Source organism: Phacochoerus africanus, chromosome 7 (assembly GCF_016906955.1).
Source record: "Phacochoerus africanus isolate WHEZ1 chromosome 7, ROS_Pafr_v1, whole genome shotgun sequence".
Lineage (NCBI taxonomy): Eukaryota > Metazoa > Chordata > Mammalia > Artiodactyla > Suidae > Phacochoerus > Phacochoerus africanus.
This window is the reverse complement of record NC_062550.1, coordinates 364511-374837: the sequence shown is the minus strand read 5'-3', so window position 1 is coordinate 374837 and position 10327 is coordinate 364511. Positions and strand designations below refer to the sequence as shown.

At 53.5% G+C, this 10327-nt stretch overlaps 1 protein-coding gene across 6 annotated transcripts in view; it reads left to right on the top strand.

The window, feature by feature from the left end:
• The first annotated feature begins 578 nt into the window (after window positions 1-578).
• The window catches only part of PPP6R2 (protein phosphatase 6 regulatory subunit 2), a 74098-nt gene continuing 64349 nt past the window's right edge, over window positions 579-10327 (top strand). For 5 of the 6 annotated variants that reach the window (XM_047785878.1, XM_047785875.1, XM_047785876.1 and 2 more), the window contains exon 1: window positions 579-711. The gene's annotated coding sequence lies outside the window, so the exon portion shown is untranslated. The remainder of the gene's footprint in view (window positions 712-10327) is intronic. The other variant, XM_047785874.1, reaches the window with a different exon arrangement.

Here is a 10327-nt window from a genome sequence, read left to right as displayed (position 1 = left end):
GAAGTTCCTCACGTGGCACAGTGGTTAACGAATCCGACTAGGAACCATGAGGTTGCAGGTTCGATCCCTGGCCTTGCTCAGTGAGTTAAGGATCTGGCGTTGCCGTGAGCTGTGGTGTAGATCGCAGACGCAGCTCGGATCCCGCGTTGCTGCGGCTCTGGAGTAGGCCGGCGGCTGCAGCTCCGATTGAACCCCTAGCCTGGGAACCTCCATATGCCGCGAGAGCGGCCCTGGAAAAGGGAAAAAGACTAAAAAAAAAAAAAAGAAAAAAGAAAAAAGAAAATGTACCACCGCAAAGGCATCACTCCACCAAAAGTTACAGAAACCTCGCAACACCTCGGCAGGCGGAGAGAGGGATGCAGCGCAGGCTCCGCCCCGCGCGGTCCCAGTGTCGGCCCCGCCCATCACCGGCCCCGCCCCGGCGCTAGCGTGCGCGCCCCCAGATGAGGCCCCGCCCTCCGCGCGCGCGCGCGCGCCCGGGCCTCGCTGCCGCCATTTTGGAGCGACCCGAGTGCTGCTCGCGGCCCGAGCCGGTCCCGAGGCGCCGGCCGGCCGCGCAGTGTCCGTGGGCGCCGTGTCCGTGGGCGCCTCGTTCGGCCGGGCCCATGTGCGTGCGGCCCGCCCCAGGCCGCCCGGGCTTCGCCTCCGCCCGCGCCCTGGCCTCCACCCGGGCCTCCGAGGAGCCGCCGCGACGCCCGGCCCGCGGGGCAGGTGAGTGCGGCCGCCCCTCAGAGCCGGCGCCGCTTCCGCCGGGCCCGCGGCCCCTGCCACGCTGTCAGCGTCCACCCCGCTGGCCGCTGGCCCTCGGGCGGCGCCCGCCCGTCGGTGTCCGCGCCGGGCGGTGGCTGTCCCCGCGGTGCTCACCCGCTCGTCAGTGCGCCCCGTGACAGGACCCGTCCCGTCAGTGCAGTGTCCGCAGGGCAGTGTCGCATCCGCGTCCCCCGTCGGTGCTCTCCTGCCCCTTCTCGCCCCCTCCCAGGGTCCCCAAGGCGGACCCCACTCCCCACCTGTGGTGCCCTCCCAGTCGGGGCCCCCACGGGCCCGCCTCCGTCTCCATTCGTGTCCTTCCTCCCCTTGAGCTGTCAGTGCCCCCGTCGGTCCACCCGTGAGCGACGCCCCCTTGCCAGGCCAGGTCAGTCCGGAGATGGTCAGTGTCCCACCCCTTCCTCGCGATCTGGTGGGGACCCTGCCCGCCTGTCAGTGCCACCCCGCAGTGCCCTCCACGGCCGGTCTCCTGCCTGCCGGTGGGGGACCCTCCCCCCGTGCCCACTGTCGCCCGTCCCCTTATCCACTCGCTGGCTCTTTCGCGGCTGTTGTCCCTCTTTCCGTCACCACGAGGGCTCCATGTGTCTCCAGTCACCTCCTCGCTCCTTCTGTCACTGCCCCTTCCTCCCGCCATCCCCTCATGGCTTCCCTCCCACCTGTCACCTTCCTCTCGAGGGGCCTCCCACCTGTCACCGAGGTCTCCCCGCCACCCCCCCCTTGGGTTCCTGCAGCCGCCGCCCCGGACTTGTTACTGACCTCTCCCACTTTGCTGCCAGGGCCACTGCCCTGTCACCGCCAGTCTGTCCCTTCTCTTAATTCCTGCAGGTCACTGCTTGGCTCCTGGACCCCCGTCTTGTCCTTGCGGCCTTTTCCCGCCTGTTCCTCTTGGCCCCCCCCCCCCGGCCCTCGGCCCCTGCCCCCGGCCCTCGGCCCCTCCGAGGGGCCTGGGCCGGCGTCGCAGGCGCAGTTGTGTCTGCTCCACGTCCCTCCCTCCCTCCCCGCCTTCGCTCGGGCCTCAGCGCGTGTCCGCCGCGCTCTGGGAGGCAGGAAGCAGCTGGCTGCGAGGGGAGTGGGGACCTCCTCCCGGAGCCTGGGCGAGACCGAAACGTGGCCAGGGTACCGAGGAGACACACCGGCGCCCCGGTCGCGCGCTGGCCGGCCGGTCGCGCTGTTCTCCGCAGGCCGAGGGGCCTGAGCTGGGAGGGACCCAGGCTGGAGGAGGAGCTGGGGATGCCGTCAGCACTGGACACGGATGCGCGTGTGAGGGCCGAGGTGCCGGGAGTGGCTGCGGTGTGGCTTGGACCTTGGAGACCGCTGAGGGAGAGGCTTTGGGCTGGAGCTGTGGGACCTGCGGGAGGATCGGGAGCGGGCGGCGATGGCCCGGGGCCTCGGGCTGATTTCCAGGCTGTGGGAGGCCTGAGCAGGTGAGCCCGGGCGCTGATCTGAGGTGGGGAAGCTAGGCGGGGTGCCGGGGAGCTGGAGTTTGGAGGCGGAAAGCCGGGCTTTCTCTTGGCTGAAAGCCCGGAGACGTCTGACAGTCGGAGGGTCGTTAGCGGGAAGGAATCTTGCGGAAGAATCTGGAGCCCAGAGGCGCGGTCAGGCTGCAGGTACGCGACCTCAGCAGGGGTCCTGTTTAGAGCCTTGGGAATGGCTCCTCCGCACTCACAGGCGGAAGGGCTGGATCGTTTCTTGTGCTACTGTGTTAAAAGCTTAAACTGAATACTGCGCATAGTCCTGGCAAGAACCTGAGGGTACAGGAACTATAATTTCCCTGTTTCATCGATGAGGAAACCAGGGTATACAACGGGGGTGGGAGAGCTGGGATTGGCACCCCAGGCTGACTAAAACTCCTCCCACTTTTTGTTGGATAAGGAAAAGACTAGCTTGTAAAATACTGTTTTACTTTTTTTTCCGCTGGAGTTCCCATTGTGGCTTAGTGGTTTTAGGACCTGACGTCTTTGTGAGGATGCAGGATTTGGTCTCTGGCCTTGCTCAGCTGGTTCAGGATCCAGTTGCTGTAAGCTTTGGTGCAGGTTGCACATGTGGCTCGGATCCAGTGCTGCTGTGGCAGTGACATAGGTGGCTGCCGCTCAGATTCGACCCTGAGCCTGGGAATTTCCATGTGCCACAGGTGTGGTGGTGAAAAGAAAAACAATAACAGTAAACAAGCAAAAAATAAAATACTGTCTAACTTACATTTTGGAATAATAACAGTAACTAGTTATATATCAAACACTTTTTTGTTTTATTTTATTTTTTTGTTTTTTTTAGGGCCACACCTATGGCATATGGAGGTTCCCAGGCTAGGGGTCAAATTGGAGCTACAGGTGCCAGCCTACACCACAGCCACAGCCACGCAGGATCCGAGCCGCATCTTCGACCTACACCGCAGCTCACAGCAACGCCGGATCCTTAACCCACTGAGCAAGGCCAGGGATCAAACCTGCAACCTCATGGTTCCTAGCTGGATTTGTTTCTGCTGCGCCAGGATGGAAACTCCATTTTTGTTTGTTTTTTGTTTTTTAATGTCCACGCCTGCCGCATATGGAACATCCTGGGCCAGGGATTGAATCTGAGCCGTGGCTGCGGCAGTGCTGGATCCTTTAACTCACTGTGCCGGGCTGGGTTTGAACCTGTGCTTCCTCAAGCTCCAGAGATGCTTTGCGTCTTGTTGCACCACAGTAGGAACTCATGCAGTCAGATTTTTCAACCGGCCGGACCATCATTTAATTTTTTTGTTTTCAGGGCTGCACCTGGGGCATATGGAGGTTCCCAGGCTAGGGGCTGAATCGGAGCCGTAGCTGCCAGCCTATACTACAGCCACAGCCACAGCGGATCTGAGCCGCATCTGCGACCTACACCACAGCTCATGGCAACCACAGATCCTTAACCTGCTGAGTGAGGCCAGAGATTGAACCTACATACACCACGTCATGGTCTTCACTCGCGGAGCCACAATGGGAGCTCCTAATTTCCTTCCTTCCTTCCTCCTCCCTTCTTTCCTCTCTCTTTCTCTCGCTCTCCTTCTTTCTTTCTTCCTTTCTTTCTCTCCTTCCACCCGTGGCATGTGGACGTTCCCAAGCTAGGGACTGAACTGGAGCTGGAGCTGCCAGCCAGAGCCACAGCAATGTGGGATCTGAGCCAAGTCTGCGACCTACACCGCAGCTCAAGGCGATGCTGGATCCTTAACCCACTGAGCAGGGCCAGGGATCGAACCCGCCTCCTCGTGGATACTACTGGGGTTCGTTACTGCTAAGCCACAATGGGAACTCCCTAAATAAGTTGTTTATTAAAATATTTTTTCTAATTTGGTTATAATTTTCTAGGTTTTTTTTTAAATTTTTTTCGTATTTATCCTTCTTGTGTTTACTTAGTTGTTTGCATCTGTGGGTTATAAGGTATGTAATCAACTTTGGAAACCTCCTGGCCATTACCTCTTTTTTTTCCTATTTTTTTTTTCAAGTAGATTTAAAAAAAAATTGAAGTATGGTTGATTTACGATGTTTCCCCAGTTTCTGCTGTGCAGCACAGTGAGTCCTGCACATATATACACATTCCTTTTCCTATGTTGCCTTCCGTCATGGTCTTTCCTAAAAGACTGAATATAGTTCCCTGTGCTGTACAGTGTGGCATTGCCTTTCGTTTTGTTTTACTTTTGCTTTTTAGGGCTGCACCTGTGGCGTATGGAAGGTTCCCAGGCTAGGGGTCCAAACAGAGCTACAGCTGCCTGCCGGCCTACACCACAGCCACGCAGGATCCAAGCTGCATCTGTGACCTACACCACAGCTCACGGCAATGCCAGATCCTTAACCCACTGAACAAGACTAGGGATCAAACCCGCAACCTCATGGTTCCTAGTCAGATTTGTTTCCGCTGCACCATGACGGGAACTCCTGGCCATTGCCTTTTAAATATTTCTTTTGCCTCATAATCTTTTTCCTCTCTTCTTGGAACTCCAATTGTGTATCTTTTTTACAGCGTTCCCTTTGTGGCTCATTGGGTTACAAATGCAGCTAGTATCCATGAGAATGCAGGTTCCATCCCTGGCCTCTCTCAGTGGGTTAAGGATCCGGTGTTGCTGTGAGCTGTGGTGTAGGCTGGCATGAAGCTTGGATTTGACCCCTCACCTGGGAACTTGCATATGCTGGGGGTGTGGCTTTAAACAGCAAAACAAACAAAAATATATATCTATTTTAGATTGTTTGATATTGTCTCATAGATTATGAATGTGCTGGGATTTTGAAATTCTGTTTTCTGTCTTTGTTTATATTTGTGTATTTTTTTTTTTCATCCTTCTTTCGGTTCACTGCTTTTCTTTTTGTGTTCATTCTCTTGTTCCATCCAGGAACATTTTAATTTCAGATACTGTACTTGTCAGTTCTAGAACTTCCTTTTGGTTCTTTCAAGTTTGCATTTCTCAGCTAATCTTCTCTACCTGTTCATTTCTTGTCCCCTTTTCCTAAAATCCTTTAACATATTTATAATCGCTCTTTTGAAGTTCTCATCTTCCAGTTCCAACATATGGTCATTTGTGTTTCCAGTAGATTGTTTTTTCTCTTGATTACGGGGAAGATTGTTCTGCTTTACATGTGTAGTAATTTTTTATTGCATAATGAATATTGTGGGTAGTATATTACAGAGACTGTTTTAAGTTATCTTCCTGTAAAGAGTGTTGTTTTACTAGGGGAGGCTGTTAAATTACTGGAAGATCATCTTGATTCTGTGAAAGCTTTTCTAGGGTGGGTCTGTTTTGGTTTTGCACTAACTTTTAGGGCATAGCTTTTAATTCTGGAACACAGATTTTACTTGTAAGGCATGGCCCTTCTGGAGTTTTAAAAGAAAACCTTTCTAGGGAGTTTCTGTCGTGGTGCAGCGGAAAAGAATCCAACTAGGAACCATGAGGTTGCGGGTTCAATTCCTGGCCTCACTCAGTGGGTTAAGGATCTGGCGTTGCCGTGAGCTCTGGTGTAGGTTAAAGACGCGGCTCAGATGTGGCGTTGCTGTGGCTGTGGCATAGGCTGGCACCTGTAGCTCCGATTCGACCCCTAGCCTGGGAAGCTCCATATGCCGCAGGTGTGGCCCTAAAAAGACAAAAAAGAAAAAAAGAAAACCTTTTTAACTTATCAGAACTTAAACTCAGATTTGGTCTTCACGGTGCTGGACAGTTGCTGAAATCTTTGCTTAGCTTTCACCTCACAACAGCTGTTTTCTTCTCTTTTTTTTCCAGCTTTATTGAGGTGTAATTGACAAATTAAATTTTAAGGTACTTTGAGTAGTTTGAAAGTCTTGCTTTCTTTTCATTGTATCATTTACAGCATCTTTTCTTCTGTTTTTTTTTTTTTTTTGCCATACCTGCAGCATGTGGAAGTTCCCAGGCCAGGGATTGAACCTGCACCACAGCAGCAACCTGAGCCTCTGCACCAATAATGCCAGATCCTTAACTCTCTGTGCTACAGTGAGAACTCCAAACTTTAAGGTGTTTGAAGTATAGCGTGATGATTTGATAGAGATTCTTCCCATCTAGACGACTGTCATGTCTGTCACCGTATACACGCACGTGTGTGCATTTGATGAGATTGACTTAATTGATACAATACATTGTCATCAATATTGTGTCTTACGTACACGCTTGACACCTTGTTTATCGTATAGCTAAGTGTTTGTTCCCTTTTTCCAACATCTCCCTGTTCACACACACACCCCGCCTTTTCTGCTGTTTCTTTGAGTTTGACTTATTTTTCTGCTTGGTTTCTTGGCATCTCGTCCCACCAGGTGTTGTTTAGGAGCTAGTCAAGGATTTGGGGGCTCTTTTTTTGATTTTCCCATTCAATTTCAGCCATTCTGGTAGCCCTGAACTCCGACCTCGCCTTCCTTCTGTGGTAGGATTGCTTAAGCAAGATTGTGCTCTGAGAACTGGGAAGTGGCCTCTGGTCAGCCACTCAACGTGTAGAGCTCGTGGAGTGTCTCTCAGCGATTGTGTCCCTCCAGTTTCTGCATGCTTTCAGTTGGCCTCCGGTACCATCAAATAGCTGGTTTTGTATTTTGTCCAGAATTTATAATTAGCATCAGCAGGGGGATTAGTCAGATGCAGCTACTGCATCCTTTCTGGAACCAGAACTCTCAGACCTGTGCATTTACTCCTTTTTTTTTTTGCTTTTTAGGGCATATGGAGGTTCCTGGGCTAGGGGTTGAATTGGAGCCACAACTGCTAGCCTACACCACAGCCACAGCAATGCAGGATCAGAGCTGCATCTGCGACCCACACCATAACTCACGGCAATGCCGGATCCTTAACCCACTGAGCAAGGCCAGGGATTGAACCTGAAAGCTCATGGTTCCTAGTCAGATTCATTTCTACTGCGCCACAACGGCAACTCCCCCCCCCCCCTTTTTTTTTAATGGCTATGCCCACGGCATATGGAAGTTCCCGGGCTGGGATCAAACCCACCCTGCCACATAGACAACACCGGATCCTTAACCTGCTGCGAGGACTTCTTCTTTCTTTTTTTGTCTTTTTGCTGTTTCTTGGGCTGTTCCCGAGGCATATGGAGATTCCCAGGCTAGGGGTCAAATCGGAGCTGTAGCCACTGGCCTATGCCAGAGCCACAGCAACGTGGGATCCAAGCCGCAGCCTACACCACAGCTCGTGGCAACGCCGGATCGTTAACCCACTGAGCAAGGGCAGGGACCGAACCCGCAACCTCATGGTTCCTAGTTGGATTCATTAACCACTGCGCCACGACAGGAACTCCCTTTTTTTTTTTTTTTTTTTTAAAAAAAGACCTCACTTTTTGATGAAGAGCTGTAGGGAGTTTGTGCCTATCTCGAATTTGTCCCAGTGTCTTAGGAGAGGGAAACTAGCCCTGGGAGAGAGAAGGGAGGGCTGCTGGGTCTGTGTTTAATGTGTGCTTGGGGTTTGTGGTCATTAATTAAAGCGAGTAAAACTTAGAGTTCTCTTGCGGCTCAGCAGATTAAGGATCCAGTGTTGTCCCTGCAGTGGCTTGGGTTGCTGTTGTGGCTTGGGTTTAATCCCTGGCCTAGGAACTTCCACATACTGTGAGTGCGGCCAAAAAAAAAAAAAAAAAAAAGAAAAGAAAAGAAAGAAAAAAATAAAGCAAGTAAGGGGTTCCCTTTGTGGCTCAGTGGTTAATGAACCTGCCAGCTCTGATTAGACTCCTAGCCTGGGAACCTCCATATGCTGTGGGTGAGGCCCTAAAAAGCAAAAAAAAAAAAAAAAACCAAAAAACCAAATCAAGTGAAACTTGAGCAGATGTCGTCATGGAAACTCCCGTTCCCCGACTGCCACTCAGTCGCTGTTTCTGGGCACTTGGTGTCTGACAGGCACACAATGAGCTCCTTGTACGGCTGCCTTGAACTCGGCAGTACCCTGTGGGGCGAGGTGTGTGCTCGTGCCTGCGCTTTACAGCCGGGGAGACCCAGAGGGTTTAAGAAGCTTGATTCATTTGGTAGGTGGTGGGGCTCAGCCTTGGACCAGGCAGTGGCGCCTTGTGCTGAGGCTCAGCCATCACTCGGACTAGACAGCTCTGGTAGGAGCCCCATCTCCTCTGCGGCTGGCGTGGAGCTCATGGCAGGCCTGGCCCGAGTACAGAGCTTTGCCCCTGTTGACCCTCAGGGCCAGCCTGGGATGTGGGGTCTGGGATGCCTGACCAGGAACCAGAGACCCCAGGCTCGCAGATAGGATGCTCAGCCTGCATGCCTCTCCCCTGGTCGGTACCAGCTCTCGGCCTTCCCTGCTGAGATCAGGCTCCATGGGGCCTCATCTCCTCTGTGGCCTCTTCAAGAATTGGACTCCCACCGTCAGCCCACTCTGCGTATTTTCATTAAGGTATAATTCACGTACCATGAAATCCACCCTTTTACTTTATTTTATTTTTTCTTTTCTAGGGCCACACCTGAGGCATATGGAGGTTCTCAGGCTAAGCATTGAATTGGAGCTGTAGCTGCCGGCCTACGCCAGAGCCACAGCAACTCGGGATCTAAGCTGCATCTTTGACCTACACCACAGCTCACGGCAACACCAGATCCTTAACCCACTGAGCGAGGCCAGGGATCGAACCCGCAACCTCATGGTTCCTAGTCGGATTCGTTAACCACTGAGCCACGATGGGAACTCTGAAATCCACCCTTTTAAAGTGCACAGTTTGGAGTTCCTGTCGTGGCACAGTGGAAACGAATCCGACTAGGAACCATGAGGTTGCGGGTTCGATCCCTGGCCTCGCTCAGTGGGTTAAGGATCTGGTGTTGCCGTGAGCTGTGGTGTAGGTGGCAGATGCGGCTCGGATCTGGTGTTGCTATGGTTGTGGTGTAGGCCGGCAGCTGTAGCTCCGATTGGACCCCTAGCCTGGGAACCTCCATAGGCCCCGGGTGCGGCCCTAAAAAGACTAAATAAATAAAGGGCACAGTTCATTGGGGTTTAGTTGATTCGCAAGGTTGTGCACCGTTGCCACTGCCTAACTCCAGAATGTTTTGCTGCCCACCGTGGAAGCCCCTGACCGCTCTGTTTGGAAGGTTGTCCTTCTCGGCTCTGTCCAGCCCTGGGTGGAGCCTGCGTGTTAGTGCCCTCTGTCTCGGTCATCCCTGCTGCTTCTCCTCTGACTGGAACCTGGGCCAGGACCTGGTAGCACGCGGAGGTTGAGAACATGGACTTCGCTGTCAGACAGCCTGGCTTCAGGGTCTAGAGCTGATGTTAATTAACCTTGTGGCCTTGGGCTGGTCCTGAGAGTGCCAGGGCCTCTGCAGTTTAACCTGTGAACAAGGGTTGTTGGCAGACTGCCTCTTGCACTGCGTTGTGCCGGGCTTGTGTGTCAGCACGCAGTGAGGTTCCCGTGACAGCTCCTGTTACTTCTTTTCTGGGGTCGGTGTCACCGTTGAGCCAGTGTTCCTTGACTTAGTCCTGTTTGTTCTCGGCTTTCTGCCGGGCGCTTGCTTGTTGGGCTCTTTTCTGCCTGTTCAGCAGTGCTTTTTACTGCCTGTCTGCTCTGCCGTTACTGTTCCTTCAAGAGTCTCCGCCCGGAGTGTGCCCCACCCGCCCTTCGCCCTCCTTCTCCCCGGAGTGCAGTGTTGAGAGCCAGCGGTTGGGGCATTGTCTGTCTGTCTAATCTGTTGTGTTGGGGTGCGTGTGCACCAGGGCCTTGCTGTGGGGTGTCTCTGGTTCCCTGTCGTTGATTCCTTTTCTCCCTGAGCCCCAGGGAAGCGTCTGGTGTTGGCCACTGTCTTAGACCAGTGGTGGCCGTCATGACAGGTCTCTGTCACTACGTCACACTTTTGCTTATATCACATGGGCGTGGACACTTGCTTCAAGGTGGCAGAGGCTCGGTGGCAGAAACTGAACTTACCTGGCCTTGTGGCTGGTTGGGTTTGCTGCCTTGATGGGCTCTTTGTTGTTCGGGCCGTGTCTCCAGGAGAGAAGGCCAGGGGCTGGAGTGTGGAGGTGTGTGTTCATAGTGCCGGCGGGCCCTGCCCTTAACCAGGGAGAGTGGCCGAGATTATGGGTGGCGAGCAGGTGGTAGGTGCTTGTCAACGCACCCAACAGCCAGGAGGA